We start from the raw sequence: 27258 nt of genomic DNA on the forward strand, positions 1-27258 counted from the left end.
CCTCGATGTCCTTCTAGGTCCCATCAGCCATGGTAGAGAGGTGCATCTTGGGTGAGGCACAGTGGTCCTTTGCACAAGGATACGCAAAGACCAGTATATGCACCTTGGGAAGTGACCCCAGCCTCACATTCTGGACTTTCTGCCCAGTAAAAGCACTGAAGAACAGGTTGGATGCTTTTGGCTAAGCTGATGTTTTATTTGTTCATTCGTTTCTTGGGATATCCTTGCTAAAGGCATAGCAATTGTAGTCAGACTGTGTTCTGAGTTTTAGTTTGGGACATTTGCTCTCTATAGCTGCTGGGAAACATCTTTTTTTATTAGACCAAATCATCTTGATGTGTTTGTGTAGGAGGAAATTCAAATAGAGGTAGAATGTGTAGGTTCTTCCTGCTAGTAGTATCTTGGCTCCTGGCCTTTGCTGGATGTAGGAGGAGTAATATTTTTTTCTGTCGGGGAGGAGTCTTGTGTAGTGATTTGCTCCCAGGAGCAGGTGAGCTCATGGCCCATTTAGGGGAATGTTCTGGGAGGCACTTTTGGAGTTGTGCTCCTGAAAGTATGAGGGCAGAGGAGTTCAGAGCTTAATGAATCAGTGTTTTGGCCTTTATGACTATTTGCAAGTCTCTGTGCCATTGTATTGTTCATGGTGGCCATGTTATTCCTACAGCCAGGCAGAAAAGTATCTTGGTTGGGAGCTTGGGCCTCTAGCCAGATCTGGTTTAGGTCTCCACTCTACTATTTACTAGTTGAGTGATCATGGTGATCATATATACTTTCTTTATGTGGTTCTTGGTGAGAGGAAATGTATGAAAAGCATTCAACAAGAAGCCTAGCACAAAGTAGACATGGCAAAAACAATAATAGTTTAATATCTAGAAGGACCTATTGGCATAAAATGCTGCTGTTGGTTGCTTAGTGCAGTGTATGGGCTAGAGAAAGAAGACAAAGCTATCTGGTAAATGAGGTAAGATTGGGGAAGAGAGGAGCACCAGGTAGAACATGAGATTATGGGGCTTTAATTAGTGAGACAGATTTTGATTCAAATCTCAAATATACTGCTTTGACTCTTGCTGAAGTTTTATCACTAAGCCTCAGTTTCCCATCTATAACATGGGAGATAGAGATCAGTAAAACACTAAGTACAAGGCCTGACATGTAGTAGCTATTCACTAAAGGGCTTGATGATTAATAATAGTAGATGGGAATCACTGCTAACACAATAGAGGTAGTGTAGCTGAATGGGACAGAGTGGCCTTCTGCCTTCCTGAAATTGCACCAAATGAGTCATTATCCACTTTGCAAGGGCAGAGGCTGACTCTACCCCAATCTGAGTCCTGATAATTTCACAAAGGTTGTTAGATTTCACATGACAAGGGCCCTTTTCAAACACATAAGTTAGTACTAACCTTGGACACAAATTTTGGATGCCCCATTTTTCATCTTGCTTTGGACATCTCACCCTCCGTTCAAAGCAGTATATGTTAAATCTTATTTTTTTCCCCCTTAATCTTTTGAATCTGATCGTTCAGCCCTTGATAAAAATCCTTGTGTTGGAGTTTGTTCAAAGTTCATGGGAACAGCATTAGAAAGTATTATACTTGCAAAAATCGCTTATGCGGAATTGATTCACAAGGAAACAATCGGATTAATTTACAATATGGTATGTTCCACAAGACAACTACCCTGGACTCTTCAAAAAACTTGGAAGACAAAGCAAAACAAAAAGGTCAGGGCTGGAGGTATGTACATTTAGATTAAAAGAGACTAAATATACATGATAACTAAATGCAAAGTGTGAACCTTGAATGAATATGGGGAGCCCTGCCCATCAAAAAAAAAAAAAAGGAAGAAGAAGTAAAAAGCCCAACAATAAAGCATATTATGTATGGGACGACTAGGGAAATGTGATTGTGGACTGTGTATTATATAATATTATTGAATTTACGATACATTTCTTGGGTATGACAATGGTATTGTGGCTATGTAGGAGAGTATTCTTGTTTTTTTTAGGCAATACAATGTAAATATTTAGGGGTGAGGTATTATCATTTCTGCAACTTACTTTCACATGGTTCCTGTAAAAAATATATAAATGTGTACATCTATATCCATAACTGTATAGATGTATAAAGAGAAAGAAAATGTTCTTTGGAGCATTTGGAACATGGACAATGCCAATAACTGTTTAACCTATACAAGATATTCATAGCTATTCATTAAACTGTTCTTTCAACTTTTCTAAAGCCTTGATAACTTTCAAAATAAAAATTGGGGGAGGGGGGGAAGCATCTGGAAGAAAACAAGCAAGCCAGTCTGCATGTTTTCTTCTGGTGAATGTTTCCTGAGGAGCCCTCGATTTAACCTCACGGACCCTGGTGCTTTTATTTTTTCAGAGACTAAGGGCCCACATGATATATTTAAACCCATGGACAGTTTTTACCTGGGAAACCCTCAGTTCTTTATAATCCTGCAGCTGAAAATCTGGAGTAGGAGCTAGATGTGGAGAGAGGGCTTGTTCAAAAAAGGAAGCAATAAAACAAACATGCATTTGAGAGGGCAACCACTAAAACCCCCCCCAGGAAGTCAAGTCCTTTCAGTTTTCAGTATCTGTGTAAATTTAGTAGGAATCTTGTCTGCCTAGGTGATGAAGAATAAGAATTCCAGGGCAAAACGAATTCAGCAATTTTCACCTGAAATTTCTGGGAGAAACCAATATAACTAGGAGAAGGAATTTCTTTTCAATAATCGATTTATTAAGGGCAGATGGGTCCTGGGGTCATTCTTCTTAGAGCTTAATTACCGTGTTCTGAAGCAGTTTGAGATCTTAATGACTTGACTCCTTCGTATCCACTGGTGTCAAATTTAAAACCAACCACACAAAATGTTGGGGGCAAAAAGTAGTCCAGTAAACAAACTTATTAATAGAAATGAAAGTCCACAGGGAACACAGACACGCACAAGTCAGGGGGATATTAAATTCCTGTGATAAGTTAACATGGATTAAGCAAAACTTTTTATAGCGCAAGTTCTTAGTATCAAATTTTGAAGCACAGCAACATCTGATAATATAATTATAATATTTATATTAACTATTTCTAATAGGTTGCAAATAATGCTAAAGGGATATTTTGAAGGAAAAGGTTGATTTACTCAATAAATAACTATTGGACACCCATTCTGTTCTGAATTTGGGAATAAAACCAGGGACGTATCTTCCTGGAGTCCACTCTCCACCAATGAGGTAGACTTAAATTATTACATGGTAAGTTACAATAGCAGCAAATGCTACAAAAGAGTAGTTTGTCGGTCTCACATTTGGAATAGCCTTAGACTTTGTGGATACTAATAATGACAGAAGAAAATTATCAAATGTAGAACTATTTTAATATATTTAAAGTTTTTCTGAATTTTTTCATTGTACAAAGGCTTTATGGAGGCTTTGATTTTCTAAGACAACTTCTTAAATACTAAAGGTTGGAACTTCTGTTTTCTTGCTTAGGTCGCCCACCCCATACTTGCAGAGAGAGTGATTGACAGGGTCTATAGCTATGCCTGTAATGTTGGCAGGAAGGTTGCATGGGACACTACTCACAGTTTTCTATTCCCCCAGCATAGCAGTATGCTCAGTGGTTAAAGATATTAATACTAGTGTTAGATTCTGGAGTTCAAGTCCAGGCTCTGTCACTTGGTAGCTGGGTAGCATGGGCAAGTTACTTAACTCTCTTAAGCCCAGTTTCCTCAGCTGAATGAAGATAGTAAAAGTACCACCCTCCTCAACTTATTTTTAATTTTAGCATTCAAAGTAAGATAATGCAGATAAAGCACTTGGCAGAAAATAAGTCCTCAGTAGATTTTAACTATTTTTTCTTATTTGAAAATCTATTTGGCTTTATTAAGCAATTCCTGAGTCATACAGCATCCCATCTGCAAGTAGAAGGGAGTCCCTAGATTTTAACTATTATACGGTTACTTTAATTTTTATGACTAGAAGGTTATCTGATCATGACCACTCTGGGCATGCTCACTGGCTTTTTGTTCTTATTTTCCAAGCTGAAGGCAGGCAGATCCCTGATTTCACACCAAATGCATTAATTTTCTAGTCTTGTATACACAGTAATCAAAGTGGGCTTTTCCTGCCCTAGTGGTCAAAAAACATGAAATTTTATCTGTAGTATGAAAACCCAAATTTGACATAGGAAAGAAAGTTTGAGAGTATCAGAGATTAATACAACAAAGTGCAGGCTTTTAAAAGGCAAGTATGGAAAGTTGAGAATGATCTTTTTCCCTGAAGGAACAGCTGGAATGACCGCAGGTAGATTGGGACACTCATGATAGCAGCTAGTGCCAGCTACTTCTGAGTCCACTGGGGCTTTTTTCCAGCAATTTGGGAAATCCACGTCTTTTTTACTTTTGTTTTTTTTTGATGCTGGACAGTGTGACAGAGATGGCTAATTGCCTCAATATTCATCCCCCCCACTTTTTTTTTTTTTTTTGTTAGAGGACAGTGATTTTTAGTTGGACCTTTGGCTTGTCAGAATATGGACTACATTTCCCAAGCTCCCATGCAGCTAGGCATGTGGTCATGTGACTGAGTTCTAGCCAAAGGGCTGTGAGGAGTGGTGGTCTTGCAAGGAAAGATGTGCTTTCCTTTCTTTTCCTACTCAGCCAGGATGTGGATGTTGTGGTGAGCTACCTGGATCATGCAGATGAGAATAACACCCTAAGAAAGGTGGAAGGAACTCGAGTTTGGACTCTATGGAGCAGCCACATTATATGAGAGAGAATAAATTCTGTTTAAGTCATGGTTACTTGGTCTCCATTACTGAAGATGTGTCTATATCATAAATAATACAGGCAGGAATGAATATGTAAGTAGAAATGTCTTCCCAGCACATCCCCCCCAACCCCAAACTTGTTCTTTCGCCTGGCTTGAATCCTGGGGGGAAAATGCTGGTGTGTGTGTTTGTATGTGTGTATGTTTTATTTTATTCGCTGTGTGAGAATTCATTCGCTAAATACACACAGTATTTATATTGAGAGTTCCAGGCATTTAACCTTGGGTATACATATATGTATACCTATATATCAATCATATTTCCCATGTTTAATGAACATACAGTCTAGATTGGAAAATCTAATAGTATGAGAAATAATGTATGGCCAAATGAACAAGATAATGGGTATCAGAAAATTTCTGAAAGCCTGGGCTTTCTGAACCCAATGAATTACCTATGAAAGTAGAAAGCTAGTCTCCAGAAGGACAACGGATGGGAGTTGACTTCATTTGATTTTTCCCCGTTGTTTATAGAACACCCTACTCCCAGATTTCTTTCAGTTCTGGGCCAGGTGTGCCCCCTCCACGGTCTTCCAGTTCTTCTTTAGCACCCTCCTCTTCCCCACCCATATAATGCCCCCGCCCCAAACCTGGCCTTCCTTCATCCCTTTGTGGGAGGCAGGCAGCCAGCATCACTGCCTCACTTTCATAGACAGAGCAACTGAGTCATTTTGCTGTTGGTCCTGGACAAAGTTAACCAGTGAGTCATTCTAAAGTCCTAGAACCGGATCCTGGTTCTTGTTCCTGGCATCATTTACAGAACCGAATTAGATGGAAGGTTCAAGAGGATGCTGGCCTTTGAACAGCTCAGAGAGAAGTGCATTTGCGTGTGACTTGGTTAAAAACAAGGATTAATTCTCTCTTGAAACCTGCTGGCTTGAAAAAGAGAGGGGAGAAATGTATCGTGTAACATCATCGTCATACCAAAAGGATGCTCAACTGCTCTCAAAATGTTCTGCAAGCTCTTTGGTTCATGGCTTCCTGAGTACTAGGTTTTTAAACAGAAAACATATTTGCAGCTGAGGCAATCAATTTTCTTCATCTTATAATAGTCACATATGTGAATTTAGATCTGGGAGGGAACACTTCGTTTCCTTCTTTTCATAAGAGAATCTTTAAAGTATCTAACAACAACAACAAAAATAAATTTTAAAAAGTATCTAACAGATAAAAAATGAGCTTGCTTGTGTATTAAAATTAGTAATACAAGACATTCCAAACACAAGCTGTTCATATTTAGTAGGGAGATGCTTTTTATGTACCCTTGTCTGCATAGCTTAGCATTTCCTAAAATTTCTCCTTTGCTCGTGTCTTTCTTTGCATCACACGTAACCCCATTTCTTCATCATTTCACCCACCCTCCCAGCCAACTCGATGAGAGGCACAGGCTGTGCTGACAGTAGTAGCTCCAGATTTGAAAGTAGCAACAGTGTCAGTTTGAAGGCAAGTTACAGCTTTTGTATATTAAATTTAGTGACTCTATCCTTTGTTTCATAGCTATAGGAAAAGGGGACATTTTGGAAAGCACAGATAGGCTTTCTTCCAGGGAATCCAGGAACCCTTACAACTGTCTTTCTTAAAATTGTCATCTGTAACAACTCTTTGGACTCTACCCAGACACCCTGAGTCTGGGTGTGCAAAAATGGGTCGTGGGATTCTGCGCTTGAACAAGCTTCCCACGTGGTTCTTACATCCACTAACAGTTTGAGAGTCTCTGCTCTGAGGAGTCTGTGGATGGTCATTAGGGGCTCTATGAAGCCCCTTCATATGTGTACAAAGTGTGGTGTGAGTACTCATGTGCATTTTTCTAAAGGAGAGTCTCAAAGGGGTTCCTTGACCCCAGAAAATGGCCAATAAACATAGGAAAAAAGTCCTATCTCACTTATTAGCGAACAGGAACTAAAACTATATTAGTGGACAGATTGAAAAATTTGACACAGTGTTAGGCAAAGATCTAGAAAAGTAGGGATTCTCATACATTGATTATAAGAACTAATGGTTACAGACATTTTGGGGAGCAATTTGACAATAGCTAGCAAAATTTAAAATGCATTCTCCTTACAACCCACTTTTCATTAAGTACAAACTTGTGTGTGTATGAATATGATGAAGCATATTCCATGGGGTATTCTTTATAGTGGCAAAAAATTGGAAATAAACAAAATATAGTATAATTAATGTTCAGTTACTATAAAGTGATTACAAGGAATGATCTAAATCCACATATTAATAATTAGTAAAATAGGGGTGCCTGGGTGGCTTAGCCAGTTAAGTGTCTGCCTTTAGCTAAGGTGATGATCCCGGGGCCCTCATCTGGCTCCTTGGCAGCAGAAAGTCTGCTTCTCCCTCTTCCTCCCCCCGCCACTCCGTAACCCCCCCTTATGTGCTGTCTCTGCTCACTCTCGTAAGTCAATCAATCAATCAATCAATCTTTAAAACAGTTAGGAAAATCATGGTTAATACATGTTTACTGGCATAGTTCTATGAGTTTTACATATATTAACAGAAAGTCTGGATCCCAAGACATAGTATTGAGTGGAAAAAGCACATCATGAAATGACACGCACCGTGATGCTACTTATATCTGAAAGTACAGAAGAATACCTACCTTACGTGGCTTATTGATACACGTGTAGTAAAAATATGAAAACATGAATTTCCCAAATAGACACAAAATTTTCTCTAATTGTGGTCCAGGGTGGCACTAAGGAGGGCTTATAAGACTGTAGGCATTTCAGTCTGCTTCAATTTACCAGCTATGTCATTTTCAAAAGACCCATAATTAACAAACACTTACACAGTACTGTGCTCTCATGACCCATCTGCAAGGTGTGATGACTAATTTTACATGCCCACTTGACTGGGCTACAGGGTATCCAGATAGCTGACAAAATGTTATTTCTGGGTGTGTCTTTGAGGATGTCTCTGGAAGAGATTAGCCTTTGAATCAGGAGACTGAATGAAGATCTCCTTATCCTATGCAAGTAAGCGTCATCCAATCCATTCAGGGTCCACTGAGAGCAAAAGGGCAGAAGAAGGGCAAATTTGCTCTTTGCTTGAGGTGAAGCATCTTCTTCTGCCCTCAGACATCTGTGCCCCTTGTTCTTGGGCTTTTGGGTTCATACCAGGACTTAACACTGTTGGCCCCAGCTTTCAGATCTCAGAATTCATGATAATTAGGGAATAGAGGGCTTGAGGTTGCCAGTCATGTGCCTTAAATTTAAAATTAAGGAAATTAGGAGAACTCAGAATATGCAGTTTTGATTCAACAAAGGCAAGTGTCTTACCCTCCCTCCCCACCCCACTCCATATTTAAAAAAAAAAAAAAATGGAGGCAGGGGGAAAACCTAGGGGAAAAAAATTGCTTATGTCTACTCAGGTAATTCTCCTTTTAGGCACATTTCAAATTTAGAGCTCTTTACCTCCAACTTCTCTATCCTCTTTGTCAACAGGATCAAGTGGACATACAAGGACCTGCACATTTGATCCTAGCTCCTCCCCAAACCCGCCACACACGGATTCATCATCCTCATTTTTGTGCTACCGACCTTTGCACATGCCACTTCCTTTGCCTGGAAAGGATTTTCTGATTCTGGTTGCTTGGCAAAGCCCAGTCATCCTTCAAAAACCAACTCCAAGGTCACCTCCTCTGTGAAGCATCCCCTGAAAGAGGATTAGCTCTGTCATCTCTACACTCATTCACCCACACGTGCTTATTGAGTGCTGTCCCTTCCCTTCAGCCAAGACCACCAGGAACATGCCAGCAGTGAAACAAGGTGGGTCTGTTTTTCATTGTCAGAGGGAAACATACTCCATGGGGCATCTCCATAACAGAACGTTATGGAGAACGTATTATAAGATTTGGGCTTTGCTTGGTTGATTTGGGGAGGGCCTAAGAAATCAAGAATCTGCTCTTAGATGGGAAACCGCCAGAGAGCAAGGACAATTCTATGATTGGATTTTGTGGGGGGACCTTGATTTTGTCTTTGCATAGACAAACTTATGCAGTGAGCTTGTTTTGTTGCATTTTATCGTGGTTCAAAGTAAGTTTATCTGAGATTGGAGTCCTTAAAGACTGTTTCTGCGCAGCAGGAGAACAAAATGGCCTGGTTATGAGTGTCAGACCAGCTTGTGTTACTATTAGGGTCCAGCTGTGATTATTTGTGGGTGCTGGGGGCTGCATTCTTTTTTCTTAGCACCTACAGTACAGCCTTTGTTGGATCGCGATATTGTCTGTGTGTCTTTTATATCACTCAGGATGTTGTATTGTGTAGTAGACAGTGCTGGTGGTATTCCTTAGGATCCATTCAAACCCTCCCCCATAGAGGGACAGGCTTTAGTGATGACTCCTGATTTGTCAAGAGTACCCCAGTGACTGGTTATGAGATGGGCACTGGAGCTGGTATTCCCTGGAAATAGACACTGAGATTTGGATGCAGAAGAGTTAGTGGGGAAGGGGCACAGGCAGCATGTAACAGAGAGAGGGAAATCCAGTGGAGCAGTGGGAGAGGTTGACCTGTTGTATGTTTGCAACAAAGGCTACCTCTGATCCTCTAGGGGTGCTCTGGAGCTGGGATGTCCCTTCTGAGAGGTCTGAGAGGTCTGAATTGAGGCAGGGCCAGGCTTTTGTACCCACTCACTGACCAGCTATTAGAGGCAGTTTCTTCCCAAAAGGGGCAGACAGCTCCTTTCGGCTAGGGCAATGCCTGCAGAGGAACTCACTTATGAACCATCACCAGTGATCACTCCTAGCAGTACGGGATGACAGCGTCCGTCCTGAAAGGGAAATCTGGTTGGTGTAGCCACTAAAATGGACTAACAGAAACAAGCTATATTTTTGTCTTATGTGGTTTTGGTGACAGTTCTATCCAACAAGGAACACTTGGTGGGTGAAGTGAAGAGCCTTGGGAGGCAGATAGTGTTCCTTATTTAAACACATTTCCAAGGCCAAGCCGGTTGCGAGTAACATTTTTTGGGTGCAGTGATTATTTCCAGGAAGGTCAGAAAGTTCTTGATGGTTAAGGAAAGAGAAGCTTGTTCTCCTCCATTAGACACCGGCAAGAGAGTGTATAGTTGCTAGTTGGCTCCTGAGGGCAAAACTGGCATATGGAATGGAAAATTAAGAAACTTGTGGCAAAATGAAGGTGGCAACAGTGTGCTGGAGAGAGCCTGTGTCAGACTGCAGATGACTATGCACATCTCTTTCTAGTCTGTGTTCAGTGACCATATGCTGGTGGCCTGAAATAGGCGTGGCGGGAGTACTGACAACATGGAAATGGGCGAACACTACAGATCAAGGCTTTGTTCTCCAGAGAGTCAGTTGTTACATACTTTCCAGCAAACCACTGGTAGATCCCTAATCAAGCCATGCCTGAAGCCTGTCTAACCTCCAGACCTTTTGTTTACATGAGTCAATAGAGTCTCTCTATCATATAAGATATTTTGACTCCCAATTGCTACATTGTATTGTAATTTATCTGTTTGCGCATTGGTTTTCTCCAATAAGCTGAAAGCTTCCTGAAAGTCAGGGTGCAGATTTGTTTGTAACTTTTCAGTGCCTAGAACATAGTCAGCCTCCCACATACAAAATACAAAATAGAATGATCCTTGAGCTGAAGAGTACCGAGCAAGCTTTGATAAAAAGGAAATGGTGAGGGGCGCCTGGGTGGCTCAGTGGGTTGGGCCGCTGCCTTCGGCTCAGGTCATGATCTCAGGGTCCTGGGATCGAGTCCCGCGTCGGGCTCTCTGCTCAGCAGGGAGCCTGCTTCCTTCTCTCTCTCTCTCTCTCTGCCTGCCTCTCAGTGTACTTGTGATTTCTCTCTGTCAAATAAATAAATAAAATCTTTAAAAAAAAAAAAAAAAAAAGGAAATGGTGACATTTAAGATGAGTGACATTACAGATGTTCAAACTAGTCCATTTTGCTGCCTAAAGAAATTACACTGCAGAGTTGAGGGAATCATGACAAGTTGTGTTTATGGGAGAGAAGATGATAGACAAGATAGGCCAATGCCCATCTGATTTTTTAAAAAAGAGGAAGGTAAGTTCTGCAGGTGGTATAGTTTCTTGATTATCTCACATTAATATGCTCATTAATAGCAACAAAAAAGTATAAAAATAGTCAAGGCTTTGTATGATATGCCATGACCGTGAATTAAATGTAACGGGGATAAAGGAGAGGAACTGTATTTGCATCCAGAACAGCAATGGCACATTTTCAGGGTGTGACATGGCTTAGCAGTAATATGTGTGACAAAGGCAGAGAGATTTTATTTGAAAATAAATCCGGTTTGAGTCATCTATGTGATGTGACCACGAAGAAGGCCACTGCGGTCCTGGGTTACATTAAATTAAGCTTTGTTTGGTCTTGTGACTTACTGATTGGTGTGCAAGTCTTATCTGATGACCTAAACAGAAACAGATCCTGTCTGAACACCACAGTGAAAAATTGGTTGTTCTTCCTCCCTCAAAGCTGGCAGAGTCTTCTTGAGAAACCAGAGTGTGTGATTCAGTCAAGGGTAGTACCTGCTTGTGAATCACGTTTGTGGCTGCAGGGAGAGTAAGGTCCACCCGGGTCAAGTGACCTGTCTGTCTATTCATGTGCCATTACCACGCTGTATTAATTATAGCGACATTGTGCTGCCTGACTATCTGATAGATTCAGTCCTCCTGCATAGCTCCTCCTTTTTAGTGTTTCTGAGAAGATTTTTGATGGTGTTGATGATCTATAGGCTCTTACCCTCTCTGACATGTATCTTCCCGTTTCACACCAGTGGAATGTGTGTGCGGATGAGGAAAAGGAAACAGTGCTCTGGGCCTTCAGCTCGGGCTCTCTCTCCCTGCTGCAGTGGTCTTCTCTTTCCAGGAGACTCGGTGAACGTGGGCTCTGCTGACAGACAGCCACAGTCTGACGTCCATTCTTGGCTCAACTGCTCATCATTGCGATCCTGGACAAGTTCCTGAGAATCCCTAAGCCGCAGTTTCCTCATCTATAGGGTGGGCAAAATGACGCCTTCCACAGAGTGAGGATGAAGGGAAATGATACGCAGAGCAGAAAGCACTTAGCCCAGAGCCTGGCACAGAGAAGGGTCTCCACAGGTGGCAGCCATGTTTGCTGGTGCGCCTGTAGCAGATGTTGCTTTGCTATTATGGTTCCTGTTATCATTATCATCAGCAACTCCTTTATTTCTTTCCTTCCAATTTATGCATTTGAACGGGGGAAAAAAGACCTCTCTGTTTTACCTAACCTTTCCTTAGAATCTTGCTTTTCCTTCTAGTGGGAAGGCAGGCCAGCTGACTGCAGTGATGTCCACATTGTGACTTTGTCACCATAGAAATCACAGATCTTTTCATATCACCCGATAGCTGTTGCAGACATCTCAAAACACCTCCTGTTGCTCTTTGAAATGACGGTAGGGTAGTCATTTGACCCTTCATCAGATCTCAGTACTTAAAACATTGATGTAGGAGTACAAATAGGGCCATGACATACTATTTAAATATTTGATAACCATAGCAATGTAGTTGTTCCCTTTTATGGTTTTATGTATTTAAGGATTTTATTTTATTTATTTATTTGACACAGAGAGAGAGATCACAAGTAGGCAGAGAGGCAGGCGGGGGGTGGGGGTGGGGGAAGCAGGCTCCCCACCGAACAGAGAGTCTGATGCGGGGCTCGTTCCCAGGACCCTGAGATCATGACCTGAGCTGAAGGCAGAGGCTTTAACCCACGGAGCCACCCAGGTGCCCCATATAGTTTTATGTATTTAAAACATGATTCTGAGAAGGTGTCTGTAGGCTTGACCAGCCTGTCAGCAGGAGCCATGGCGTATAAAGGGCTAAGTGCTCCTGTGGGGGTGCCATGTTGCCTCTTCTGGCTGGTCTGCTCAGTTGGTTAAAGAGCAGTGAGGGTCATAGGGGCTCTTGTAGGTCAATTCACCTCACTTCATTCTATTCCTCAGCCCCAGAGACTGGGCAGCAGGTCCAGAGACACAAAAGGGGGTGAGACCCACCAGAACACACCCACCTCTTTGGCAGGTAACAGGATGCCATGTGGATGGCGGATAAGGCTTGGCATAGCATTCTGGGAGGGTTGAGCCATTCGGATAGGAAAGCTGATAGGGGGCAAAACATAATAAAGGCAGAAATGAATTGCTTGTAACTGATGGTGGGCGCTGTGACTGATCAGCAGTTCTTTATTCTGTCTCTCTCAGTCCCGGCCTTTTGTTCTACGTCAGTGAGGCTCTGCACTTCCTGTTCCTTTCCGTCCTCATTCCCACTCATCTCTCTTTCTCCATCTTGTCTCTGCTTCTCTCTCTTTCTTTCTCTCATTTTCCTCCTTCTCTAATTCCCTTTCCCCCACTTCTTTAGGAAAGAAGAGGTAGAAAATTCTGAGTTTAGTCTTGGGCACATAGTGGACATTCTTTTCCATGCTGACCGCATGTTCTTGACACTGACACTTGTTGGCTTTGAGCCTGTGCTCACGCCCCTTACTGTCCTCACACACGCATGTGCACGTGGCACACACATACACACACGTACACGCTCTCCCTCTCCTTCTCTCTGACACATACTCACACCTCAGAAAGATTATATTGATAATACCCTAGGGTATTTCCAAATGCCAGTATTCATTTTGGGAGCACACTTGTCTCTCTTGCTTGGAACAGACTGGATTTTCCACTGGCTCAGAGTTTTGAAGTTCTTCCGGCTGAGGGAGGAGTGAGAGACTCCAGGGGACCAGCCATATGTCAGGACCGCTATCAACTTTCTGCTCAGAGGGTCGTGCTTACTAGAGCAGAACATTTGTTGAAAGATTTGCAGCCACATTTGGCCCAAGCAGCTCTTGTTGTTCTTCTAAAATAAAACTTGCTGGGGGAAGGGGCTTCTATTGCGGAGAGACCAGGTGTCGAGTGAGAATAGACCCTACCAGGCTGACCGGGCCATCAGAAATAGATGTTTCTGAAGCCCAGAGAAAGGAAGGTTTTAAAACCAACCTATCCCCAAAGGACAAATAAGTCTCACTCAGTGTCAGTAAATTAACTGGAATTCACTTTCAATTTGGAGTGGCAGCTGAAGACTCTTATTTCTCAAAACTGGACTCAAGGCTGCCTTTATGCATAGGCAGACTTGAGCAGTTCCTCTCATATTCCTTGAATTTAGCTGTTCCATGAAATATCCTTAAAGGAGTTCAAAAACAGCCATTCCACATTAGAGCTATGGCTTGAAATCCTCATTTCTGTGAGAGTTGACTCACTGACTTTAATTCACACTAAAGTGTGAATGACTAACCCAAGATCCTTCCTTTCCTTTCTTGCAGACAATTAAATAAGAAATATGGGTAAGAGACAGAGAAGGGGGGAGAGTCATAGAGAAAGAGGGGAAGGGGGAGAGAGAGAGAGGCAGACGTTTGAGATGAAATGAATGGAAGGACATAGAAAAATAGGACACTGGAGTTTTTACGACTATAAATTTTTAACTTTATAACTTTATGGAATTTATAACTTATATGCTCAGAGTTTGTCCCAATTAATTTTCAGGAGGCAATTGCTTAGTTTAATTATGGATAAGTTTTTAACACTCACTTTTAAAAAATTAACATATGATATATTATTTGCCCCAAGGGTACAGGTCTGTGAATTACCAGTCTTGCACAATTCATATACCCTCCCCAATGTCCATAACCCAGCCACCCTATCCCTAACCCCCCACCCGTTTCATGAGATTAAGCGTCTCCTATGGTTTGTCTCCCTCCCGATCCCATCTTGTTTCATTTTTTCCTTCCCTACCCTCCATAAACCCTGCCCTGACTCTCAAATTCCTCATATCAGTGAGATCATATGATAATCGTCTTTCTCTGATTGACTTATTTCACTCAGCATAATACCCTCTCGTTCCATCCACATCATTGCAAATGGCAAGATTTTGTTTCTTTTGATGGCTGCATAGTATTCCTGTGTGTGTGTGTGTGTGTGTGTGTGTGTGTGTGTGTGTGTACCACATCTTCTTTATCCATTCATCTGCCAATGGACATCTGGGCTCTTTCCATAGTTTGGCTATTGTGGACATTGCTGCTATAAACATTTGGGTGCATGTGTCCCTTTGGACCACTATATTTGTATCTTTAGGGTAAATATTCAGTAGTGTGATTACTGAGTCATAGGGTAGCTCTATTTTCAACTTTTTGAGGGACAGCCATGCTGTTTTCCAGAGTGGCTGCACCAGCTTGCATTCCCACCAACAGTATAGGAGGGTTCCCCTTTCTCCTCATTCTCGCCAACATCTGTCATTTCCTGACTTGTTAATTTTAGCCATTTTGACTGGTGTGAGGTGGTATCTCACTGTGGTTTTGATTTGTATTTCCCTGAAGCCGAGAGATGTTGAGCACTTTTTCATGTGTCTGTTGGCCATCTGGATGTCTTCTTCACAGAAATGTCTGTTCATGTCTTCTGCCCATTTCTTGATTGGATTATTTGTTCTTTGGGTGTTGAGTTTGATATATTCTTTATGGATTTTGGATACTAGCCCTTTATCTGATCTGTCATTTGCAAATATCTTCTCCCATTCTGTCAGTTGTCTTTTGGTTTTGTTGACTGTTTCCTTTGCTGTGCAAAAGTTTTTGATCATGATGTAGCACTCACTTTCAAACTGGACTTTATATTGGTTGATTTTCTTAGCCTCTCATATGAGAAGCTCTTTTAGTGGGTAAAATGGGAGGGTAGCAAGAGAGAGGAGGAGGCACTGAACCGGATCAGAACCATTGGTCAGGGGATGATGTTTCATCACCTTCCATGTCATTTCATCAGCTGTCATTTCAAACCAGTTAAAATGCTCTTCCCTTCTGCTTCACAGTAAACCAATCTAGGGAGAATTCTTTCACTTCCCCAAATCATCATTCTTTAAGTGGAATTTTTTTGAACCATTTGATGTTGATTTCTAGTCTGCATTCCATTTGGTTCCTATATGGGTCGCTAAGCAAAAAGGCATCATACGTCACATGTTCCCCATATAAATGTCACCTGACAGTAGCCATTCAGTGATCTCCGGGTCAAAAGAAGGTTCACCACCAGCAGAGAAGTATCACTTCTCACACAGGATGTGCTGTATTCCACGTACACATATTGCATTCATTAAGCAGTTTGTGGAGGTTTTCAGGAACTTGTGAGCAGGCTCTGTGTCAGCTTTGCAGGGAAAGTCACTTTGTACTCAGCCCAGCTTCTTAGCTACCCATGCAAGAAGGTCAAAGACATGGAAGAGGAGGAGATGGGCTCCAGGGCACCCTCTGCCTTGAGAAGCTTCTCCCTCTGACATCTGGAAGTGGTTAAGTTCAAGGTTGCTACCTTCAGACAGAGACTGGAGAGAAGTTGTCTTCAGATTCCTCTCCCTTTGGGAGGACAGTGAGTGAGACCAGCCTCAGAGTCCCTTTCCATTAAGTTGGAGGGTAGAAGTTGGTCAGAAATGTCTGTCCGATTAATTCCTAATCTTTCTGACTTTCAAGATGAAACTGCAACAGTTTAGTACTGTCAACTCAAGCATTATATGTTTTATACTTATATATGTTTTATTATTTTCTTGCTTATTCTGGACAATATCATTGATTCTTTTTACTGCTCATTCTGGACCCGCCTCGTGATCTCCCATTGTTACTCTTGCTGACATTTATCCTCTGTTCTCACAGTGGTTCTCGCAGTGTGGGTCCCTGACCAGCTGCATCAGCATTCCGAGCCTGGGGAGTTAGAATAGCAAATTCTCAGACCTTACTACCCAGGACCTAAAGCTTGGAACGTCTGGGAGTAAGGCCAGTAATCTGTGTTTCAACAGGTGCTCCAGGCAGTGCTGATAGACCCTCAATTTTAGAGCCACTGACTTGGAGTTAATGAGCTTTTCATTCATTTAACAGCAATAGTCCTACATGCACTCTCTCAGAGGTCACTCTCACCCACCTCTGCTTTAGAGCTGGAGAAATGGAGCCTCGGAGATATGATGGGGAGGGTCCACGACCATGCTACTCTCCTCTTCTGGTTTTCCTTTCTCTGTATTTCAGAGGTTATCACAGGATGCCTCTGCCTTTGTTGGCATCCAGAAGGGAGTTATCCTAGAACACCACTCAGAACACTTCCCCACAGCCTCAGGAAGGAAAGCACCACTGGTCAGGCTGTCGAGTGATGGCTGATTGACAGCTGGCCTCATCTTCGATCTCAGCATCCTGGCTCCGGGGAGCTCCCCTCCTCCTCTCAATCTCTGTTCCCCCCTCTCTGTGCCATTGCACCTGCTGAGATCAGCGCTACGCTGCGGCTGCCTGTCTTTGCAGAGGAGCTGCGTGGTCTGACAGAGTTGGATGGACGGAAGGGCCTCTTCTTGGAAATGGGCTCTCTTCAGGTTCAAAGTCTTGGGAGATTGTCCCCTAGGGCATGGGGCAAACATATATGTGTTTATATAGGGCATGGACTCAGGACCAGAGTTTTATGAACGGAAAGGGGATTTTGTTGTGTTTTGCATTTATGCTGAATCTTTTAGGGAAGTTGAGTGGTGTGATAGAGAATCTATGATGAAAGGAAAAAAAAAAACAATTTTAGTGAACTCAGTGTAGGTTCACTTGTAAATATAATACTTCCATTTGTTGTTACTCCATTCCTAAGTTTCATACATATAACCTTAGATTGAGAATCCTTTTTACGAACAATGGTTGTTGCTTTCCTTCAACGAGACTCAGAAACTTCATAGCTATCATTGTGATGTAGGTTCTGGCTGCCATTCACAGGGTAGGTGGTGACTTCTGTTAGTTGATGATTGTTGATGGACGGTATGAGCCCCTCATTCTGGGGTGCCCCCCACACACGCATACATATGCATATACATATGGGCACACACACACACACACACACACACACACATGCACATACATACACAGAACCCCTTATGTCTTTTTAACTTCCAAAAGTCTTTAGACATAAAATTTCCCTTAACCTAAAATTTAAAAAATTCTGAAGTAATGGATGGAAGCCATTCAGGCCGCTTGATGGTTTAAAGCAAGGCTGATATTCCTGCTTTTTGAAAAGCTTATTTCCAGAATAAAGCTAAGTGGGCAAAGGAAGACCTATTTCTCCCTGCTGAATAGGAAGCAAACTTAAACATATTAAAAGAGGTCTCCAAGGTGCTATACTGTTTGGAAAGTGATGCCACAGACCCCGAGGCTATTCATGTTAAGACTGAACACATAGTCACAATGTGGATTAAGCAAGGCCATGGTAAAATTGACTGACGGTGAGTCAGCAGGAGTTTGTGAACCATTCATTCCCCTAATAAAACATCTCCCTCTCTCATAAAACATCTCTTTCCTCTCTCTTTTGACCTTGAACAGTCTGTTAAGGACAGTGTCCTTCCTTTGGGGATTATCTAATCTCTTAGAGAAAGTGCCTTGCCCTCATATATTGCTGGTGAGAATGTAAAATGGTACAGTTGCTGTAGAAATACTTTGGCAATTCCTTAATAAGTTAAACACAAAGCTATAATGTGTGTTTATGACCCAGAATATTCCACTCCTAGATATATAATCTAAGATAGTTGAAAACATACGTTCATGCGAAAACTTACACATGAATGTTCATAGAAACATTATTCATAACAGCCCAAAAGAGGAAACAACCCAGATGTCCATCAACCGAGGAAAAGAGAAATGTGGTACCCATACAATGGATATTATTCCACCGTTAAAAGGAATATGATATATTGACCCGTGCTACGACACACACGAACCTTGAAAACATTATGTCAAGTAAAAGAAGTCAGAGACAAAGGCTGCATGGTGTGTGATTCTGTTTGTATGAAACGTCCAGAACAGGTAAATCCATGGAGATGAAAAGTAGATTAGTGGTTGCCAGGGCCTAATGGGAGAGGAGAACCAGGAGTGATTGTTAATGGCAGTGAGCTTCTTTTTAGGGTGTTGGAAATACTCTGAAATTATATAGCGAAGATGGCTGCACAATATGATTATCCTAGAAACCTGAATTATATATCTTTAAATAGTGAATTTTATGATATGTAAATTATAGCTCAATTTTTTTAAAAAGCCTTAATAAGGCTTTGCCACGTTATTTTATTTTATTTTTTTTCCTTTTGAATTAAGACAGGTAAGTAGAACACATCTCAACCTTGGCCCTTCATGAAGTGTTTATTGAGCTGAGTGCTCTCTTTTGCCCTTCTGGATACGCTGTCGGATATCGAGTGCTATCGAGGGGCAGATAATAAGAACCCAGAGGAGTACAGAAAAGGAATAAGGAGTTGGACAGGTCAACGGCAGTCTTGAGGAAAGAGCCGTGCTCTGTGCACTTCCTCAGTCAGCAGTATCCCTGGAGCCCTTTCGTGGGGTGAAGATTGTGTGATTACTGAGTAATCACAGACTGAGTAAGACCAAGTCTCTGCCGTCATGAAGGTTAGGTTAAGGCAGATGGGTTAAGGAAACAGTCATAATTCAAAGTGATCCACCTACCACAGGAATGTACTAGAGATTCTGAATTGAGAGGAGAGCTTGTGGAAGAGATTGGAGCGGGTGGGGTGTCCTCCTGGCCTTATCAGCAAGACCAAAGGGGCAGAAGGAGGAAGGAGGGTGTGTGTTTGGGGCAGAAGGGGAAATGGGCAGAGTTTCATTGATACCCTTAAAGCAAGAAATTACTCAACTCACTTTATCTTTTGCAAAATATCTTTCTAAAGGTTACATATGCACTGGCAGAAGTTGTGAGTGGAACAAGAGGGAACACAGTGAATAGTCATCTTCCTGCACCCTTTCTTCTGATTGTTTTTTCTGGATCGAACTGTCTTCAGGAGGGTTGGTCTTGGCTTTATTTTTGAGAGATGGAGACTCCATTGTCAAGACGAGATGGCAGAGAGTTAGAATGAAATTTTTTTTTTTAAGATTTTATTTATTTATTTAACGGAGAGAGAGATCACAAGTAGGCAGAGAGAGAGGCAGAGAGAGAGGAAGGGAAGCAGGCTCCCTGCCTAGCAGAGAGCCCGATGTGGGGCTCGATCCCAGGACCCTGGGATCATGACCTGAGCCGAAGGCAGAGGCTTTAACCCACTGAGCCACCCAGGTGCCCCAGAATGAAATTTTAAACATCGAATTCTATAGGTTGGTTATTTTTCATTTGCCTAATTCAATGCAGTTTAATTAATTAAATAATTTAATTAAGTTTGCCCCAACTGATTCTGTTATCTTTACCTTGCGGCAGGCCTTTCATACCAATTAATTGATTTTAGTGCCTAAAAAAAATGGTCAGTTGTTATGCATTCACTCAAACATTCACTCATCCAATAAATACTTTCTGAATTTCCCACCAAATGCTAAGCTCTGTTCTAAGACTTGGAGATGATGTGGTGAACAAGACTGACATAGTATCCATCCTCTGGGAGCTAACAGAGCTAACACGGAGGCACAGAAGATAAGAAAGTCAGATTGGAGGAACTACTCTAGGTTATCTAGCCTTTGAGGATGTGATATTTAGGTTGATAAGTTGAGACTTGAAACGGAAAAAGGAGCCATGGAAGAATCAGGTTGGGGGCATAGCTAGTGCAAAGAACCCACAGTGGGAGCCAGTCAGGCATCTTGAAAGAAACAGAAAGAAGCCAAGGCTGGGGGAAGCGCAGAGGAGGAGTGCAGCGGGTGGGCCTGAGTTGGTTAGGTAGGGCTGCTGTAACAAAGAACCACAGCCTGGGTGTCTTAAGTAATAGGGATTTGTTTTCTCAATGTTCTACAGGCTGGAAGGCCAAGATCAAATTGTTGGCAGGGCTGGTTTCTTCTCAGGGCTCTCTCATTGCCTTATCGATGGCTCCCTTCTCCCTGTGTCTTCACATGGTCTTTCCTCGGTGCCAGTCCTTCTTTTCCTTAAAAGGACACCAGTCACATCGGGTTAGGGCCCACTCGTGTCACGCTATTTTACCTTCATTACTTCTTTAAATACCCTATCTCCCTGAACAGTCACATTCGGAGGTACTGGGGTTTTAGGACTTCACCCTATAAATTTGGCGGGGACACAATTCAGCCCATGGCAGGGCTGGTGAAACCTGAGCAGGGGTTAGGTTGCGTAGGGTTTTGTTGGCCAGGGTCAGAAATTTTATTTAAGAGGGATTAAGAGCCAGTGGAAACTTTTTTTCCCTAAGATTTATTTATTTATTTGAGAGAGGGGGTGGGGAGAGAGAGAGAGAGTGCGGGAGAGAGCCCGAGCTAGTGGTGGGGAGGGACGGAGAGACAGAATCTTCAGGCTCTTCAGGCAGACTCCCCGCTGAGTTCGGAGCCTGTTGCCGGGATTGATCCCACAACCCATGAGACCAGGACCTAACCAAAACTAAGAGTCAGAGGCTTAACCTACTGAGCCACCCAGGCACCCCTGCCATTGGAAACTTTTAAGCAGAGGGCCTACAGATCTGATTAATGTTTGGGAGTTAGTTTCTCTGGAGAGCCCGTCAAGGAGAATGAAAGCCCCACTGGCCTCAGACCTGGAAGTGACCTTCCCTATTAACCCAGGGCCCAGATTAAAATTTTCTTTGTCCTGTTCACTGTTTTTCAGCAGAGTTTGAGCAAAAAGAAAACAACACACTCAGGATAGCATGCCTCAGTACTCCAAACAAATTCTGAAATGCATAAATGTTCAACCATAAATACACATTTTGCAAGACTCTCTGATCTATTTATGTCACAAAAATCTCGTAAATAGAGGAACTGGATCAACAGCAAATAGCCGTTGTTGACTTTCTATGAGTACATTGGTTATTGTGATGGCTGGTGTGCTATGGGATTGTTATGAAGAGAGATTTCTGTGTGGGGTGATTTTCTGTGCTCATGGGGAGATTTTGTTTTTTCCTGTGGTCAAGATCTTCAACCATAAACAAAGAGGAAATGTTGACTTGAGAAATATCTACTTTACGTTGTTAATAAGCACAGCCGAAACTTGAAAAAATAATTTTGTTTTGTAAACATAAGCTTGTTGTTCAGTTAGTGCAAAACGTAATTCTTGCAGAATGTGAAGGGGACATGGTCCCCATGGGCTAGAATTTAAAATGGCTTTGAAAGACTAGAAACAGCAGCACTGTTTATTGTGCAAATGTAGGGAATGTCAAAGCCAAATTGTCAAAATTACTTTCAACAACCAAATGCCATTTACGAGCTATGAGGTTCCTACTTCGACAAAAGTCTTTCAAGTTTAAAGGGAGAAAAATCTCTTTTTATGCATCTAAAGACAGCATTAAAATTAACATCTGAGTTATAAAAATAGTCCATGAAACAGATGACTTGATTCTATGACTTGATACTTTACCAGATAAAATTCCAAGTGAATCTCTTTTCTCTTTTGCATTTTTAAGAGCTGTTTCCCTTCTTTGGTTTGGTCCTCTGGTTAATGGGTTGAGGCAGGCTCTTGTCAGCCAGATGGGATATAATCTATATTTAAAGCCTCCATTAGCTCTTGTGTGTGAATGTGCTACCATTTCCTAATTTCAACACAAATATTCTACGAGAGTGGATTGCCATTCATGTTATTGCTGCATAATAAAGTCAATTATGCTAATACATCTTCTTTTTCATGGTGCTTTAAAAAAAACCTCATGAATATTCCCTTTTTATTGCTTAACTATTGATAAATGGGAGGTTGTTAACTTAGTAACATTTACTAGCTATCACACTGGTCAGCCTTAGTTCTGGTTTCTCTCCTAGTCCCTTCCAAGATGGTTTGGATGCTGTTTCATACGTTCTTTTCAGTTTCTGGGAGTTCAGCAACCCAGAATGGAGGGTTGAGAAATGGAACCAGTCCATGTTTGGCAAAAAGGTTCATTTTGCCAAAGAAATTCTTTTTGTCTAAAGTAAGAAATTATCGTGTTATTCCAAAGGCACAGCTACTCTTGTGCCAAAGTGCTGTATGAAGCTTCATGCTGAACTTTTCTCAAATCAGCTGAATGTTAATGAAAGTTTGTGGGGAGTAGAATTCCAAAGAAAAGTACAGTTTTTTTTTTAATCACTATTTCCCCAAGTGATGTAGTAGAAATCTCTGATGATTATAAAAATAACAACTCCCTTTGCTTATGCTTGGAAGAATATAAAACGGTTTCACTACCTTTCTGCATTGAATCAGAGTAATCCTCCTGGTGTCTTCTGGCAAAAACGTCTTTGGGGCTAAGAGAATGTTGGCACTGTCATCAGAATCCTGGGAGTGAGGCTTGGGGCCAGGTCTTGGGATTTTAATAAGTGTGACATATGAACAACCTTCTGGAATCAGAGTCTTTAACAAAACAAAACAAAAATCTAAGGCTACAATTACTCGAAGGGTTATTTGGACCTTGGAAAGGAGATGAGGGCCTACAGATGGCTTTGTGTGTACGTACAGGAGAAGGCAGATAACCACATTCATGCTTGTTCTCAATCATAGCAGCTGTTTGTACTCAGTAGGAATATCGGCTGTCTGGTTTGTCACATGAACAAAAAGATCAGGGGTTCAGTGGAATGGCCAGAAAAATTGGGCTGTGTCATTTCCAGCCACCAAGGTTAGCCCAGAAGATCAGACATGGATGTCTGCTGTTTGCTCTGTTACAGCTCCGCAGGGACGAGCTTCTCGCTACCATGTCACATGACCCCTGGCTGGAGAGGATAAGTGAAGACCCCAGGTCACACCAATAACTCTCAGTCCCAGCTCCTGCTATTTTTATGGTGCCTTTGTTTTCCCCTCACAACTGGACTGCAGCCACTGCCGGACTACTCTTCCCTGCATCCCTCCCGGGCCTCCGTGACTCTTGACTCCAGTTCCAGGGTGTGGGATTTTCCCCTCACACGCCTCTGCGGTTCTCTGACCCCAGCTAGGTGTCCTACACTTCGACTCAATTCTGGCAGTATGGACCTGGAGATGGTGTGGGATCCGATAGGAAAGGGTTTGGTCCTAGTGCCCCCTGCTTGCCAACTCCCGGTGCCAGGCACGAGCCCAGGGTGTCACCTGTGCTTCTGACCGGCTGCCTATAGATTGGAGGTTCCAACAGATCCCTCCTTGCACTTGGTTAATTTGCTCGAGTGGCTCACAGAACTCAGAAAAACATTTTACTTACTAGATTTTTAGTTTCTTGTAAGAGTTTATAACTCAGGAAGAGCCAGATGGAAGAGATTGCAAGGGCAAGCTATGTGGGAAGAGCTGCAGAGCTTCCGGGCCCTTCGCAGGTGCCCTGTCTCCCAGCACTGTGGTCAGGGCACACAGGTGCCAGAGTGCCTGGCTCAGGGGGTCCCCAGCAGAAGAGGTTCAGCCACCTGCAGCAGATAAAATCCAGAGGTAGAGAAATGAGCAGGGGTGAAACGAGAAAGGGGTTTATTTCAGTGAGGCCAACACTGGGAAGACAGCAGACCAGTGTCTCTCTGTAGGGCTGAGAACATTCCTAGGTTTCTATGAGGAAAATGTGGGACCAAGGTCAGTGAGTACATGCAGGTGGCAATAAAGGTCAGGCCGATCATTGTCTTGGGGTCACTTACTCTGGTCTTCCTGGCTCAGGTAAGTCCTTACTGCCTGAGGGGGCAGTTTGTGTTCCCATCACAGGAGGCTTTGCCCAAAGGATCTTTTGTCTGAGCTAAGACATAAGCTGGAAAGAACTTAATCTGTTAGAAAGGACAGACTCCTTCCTGTCTGAATGGAGGTAGCTGATGTCCTCTTTCAGCACTGCCTCTTGTACACCCATCTCCAAGCTCTTCAAACACTGTCCTTCTGGGTGTTTACGGAGGCTTCATTACACAGGCATGATTGATTGAATCATTGGCTATTGGCACTTGATTCATCCTCCAGCCCCACCCCCTCCCCAAAGGTCGGGGTTGGGGGTGAGGTAGGACTGAAAGGTCTAAACCTCAAATCATACTGTTGGCTCCACTGGCAAGCAGCCCCCCACCTTAGGTGCTTTCCAAATGTCATCCCGTAACATCACCAAAGACACCTAGATCACTCTCATTGCAGGAAATTTGGATGGTTTTAGGAGGTCTGTATCAGGAATGGGCCCAAATACATATTTCTTGTTACAAATCACAATTTATCACAGTCTGTCTTTCTGAAACTGTCACTTAAAAACTGACCTTTCCCTGGGTGCGCCCTATAAACCTATCCATCCTCACTTTATCTCTCGACCGGAACTCTTTCTCTGATTCCGTAGGTGTCTCATAGTCAGCATGATTGATCTAAATTCAGGATGCTCTCACCCCTGACATTATGTCTTCCCCTGAGAGCCTCGTCTCTAGCAGTGACCGAGATGCAGCGCGCTCGTGATATTCCAGGCTCCGTTCCAAGCATCTGACATGTTTTACCTCATTTCACCTTTGCGAGAGCGCAGGACAGAAGGGACGGCTATCCTCCCCACTCCACACGTCTGAAACCCAGAGTGATCTGGTACCAGGCCCCAGGTTCAACAGCTAGTTGTGGGTAGAGCCGGGCTTTGGCTGCGGGTTGTGTAAGCCGTGACAATGCTGTGCTGCTTGCTGTGTGCATTTCCCCAGCTCAGAAACCCGGCCACCCTTTTCGATGCCTCATTCTCCCTTGGTTACCACTTCCAATCCCATGCCTGTCCCATCCCTCTGACCTCCTGAATAACTTCACCGCAACCGCCTAGTCCGAGCCATGGCTTCCTCAGTGGACACACGCAGTGGCCTCCTATTAGCTCTTCCTGCCTTTCTCTCTTTTCTCCTTCCCACCCCATATACTTCCCACATTACAGCCAAAGAAATTTCTTTAGATCATAAATTCAGTTGTGTCACTCTGCTAACTGAGATGCCCCAGTGGTTTCCTATTATCCTCAGGTCAAAGCCTGTTAAAAGATAAACCGAGGCATAGTAGACGTTTCTAAAGTTTATTTGAGCAAAAATCCATTCAAATTGGACCAGAATCCCAAACTGGAAACGGTTCCGGGCACTCCACCCACAGGTGCCAGGAGAAGGACTTACATGGAGCAGGTGCAGAAGCAAAGAAAGGGAATTATCTGATTGGCTCTATCTTTAGAGCCAGTTTGTGATTGGTCGTCTTTAGGTTTCGATTTCTGAACTGTGAGGCATTCACAGGGTTGGGTTTGGGTTTGCTTATGTCAATCACCCTGGCGTTTAGAGCCACTTCGGTCTAATGGCCTCCTTTTTTATTTATTTATTTATTTATTTATTTATTTATTTATTTATTTGACAGACAGAGACCACAAGTAGTAGGCAGAGAGGCCGACAGAGAGAGAGGAGGAAGAAGGCTCCCTGTGGAGCAGAGAGCCTGATGTGGGGCTCGATCCCAGGACTCTGGGATCATGACCTGAGCTGAAGTGAGAGGCTTAACCCACTGAGCCACCCAGGCGCCCCTAATGGCCTCCTTTTAAAAACAACTTTAACACCCTTAACATTATTTAAAAGACATGGTCTGGCTCTGTTCTCCCATCCAGTCTCATTCTTCTTCTCAGACTCTCCCCTCACCTTGTGCTGTCCACGTGTTCCAGTCTTTCTGATCCTCTTTCCTTTCGTGGTTTTTAGGACACCTGCTATCTCTTACCGCTTGGCCACTCAGCTCTCTGACCCCCTTGCCTGAAACACTTTTCCCTGTTGCTTTGCCTGGTTTACTTCCACTCATCTCATCCTTGAAGGCTTCTAGATCTCCTCCCTAAGATCCTAAGCAAGGGAATTTGGTGCCTTGGCTGTGTGTCCCAGAATAGCTACCCCTTGCTGTGTGTCTGGTTCTGTTCCGAGCCCTTGAAACGTATTCGCTCATGGAATTTCACAACAGCCCCCCACAAAATGTATCCGTCATAGTCCATCGGGAGAACCGATGCTACTCTAGTAGCTCCCTAGAGGAAACTTGATACAGGGCTCTACCACAAGGGTATTGCAAGAGCACAAAAGGCAGATAGGTGGGCAAGGCAGCCTGGAAAGGAACAACAGTAGGAAGCTGCTGCTGCCAGTTAAAGGGATGGGGGTGGGGTGCAAGGGGCAGGTGATGTCACCAGAGCTGAGGTTCTGGGGCTGCCCCACAGGAATTGGACCCAGAGAGGAACAGAAGGAATTGGAACCCAGGAGGAGATGCAGCCATGCTACAGCTGCTGCCCCAAACAGAGAGGGAATGAAACACCCTGACTTTTCTCTCTACCAGTGCTTCCTGTTGGCTGAGCTAATGCGACACTCAGCTAACGAGACATTCAGGACTACTGAAATGTAGTTCTCAGAAGTCATGGGAAAGATGGGGAATGGATTGAAACCTGTCTCCAGGCAGGAGACAGACCCAGAAAAGTTTAAGTAATTAGCTCACGGTCACACAACTTCTAGGGAGGGCCCAGGTAGTTTGTCCCCAGAGTGTGCCCCTGTAATGACCATTTTATATTGCCTCTCTGAGAACCTTAGGCAAGGCACTGAAGCCCTCTGCCTCAGAGCTATGAAATGGATATAATAGTAGTATCTTCTGTA

At 43.0% G+C, this 27258-nt stretch overlaps 1 long non-coding RNA gene across 9 annotated transcripts in view; it reads left to right on the forward strand.

The window, feature by feature from the left end:
- LOC116593017 overlaps positions 1-27258 on the forward strand; it is a 225731-nt gene that overhangs the window by 69555 nt on the left and 128918 nt on the right. For all 9 annotated transcript variants that reach the window (XR_004286702.1, XR_004286696.1, XR_004286700.1 and 6 more), the window contains one exon: positions 8284-8607. This is a non-coding gene — a long non-coding RNA (uncharacterized LOC116593017). The remainder of the gene's footprint in view (positions 1-8283; positions 8608-27258) is intronic.

The sequence above is a fragment of the Mustela erminea genome, chromosome 6 (assembly GCF_009829155.1).
Source record: "Mustela erminea isolate mMusErm1 chromosome 6, mMusErm1.Pri, whole genome shotgun sequence".
In the NCBI taxonomy this organism is placed as follows: domain Eukaryota; kingdom Metazoa; phylum Chordata; class Mammalia; order Carnivora; family Mustelidae; genus Mustela; species Mustela erminea.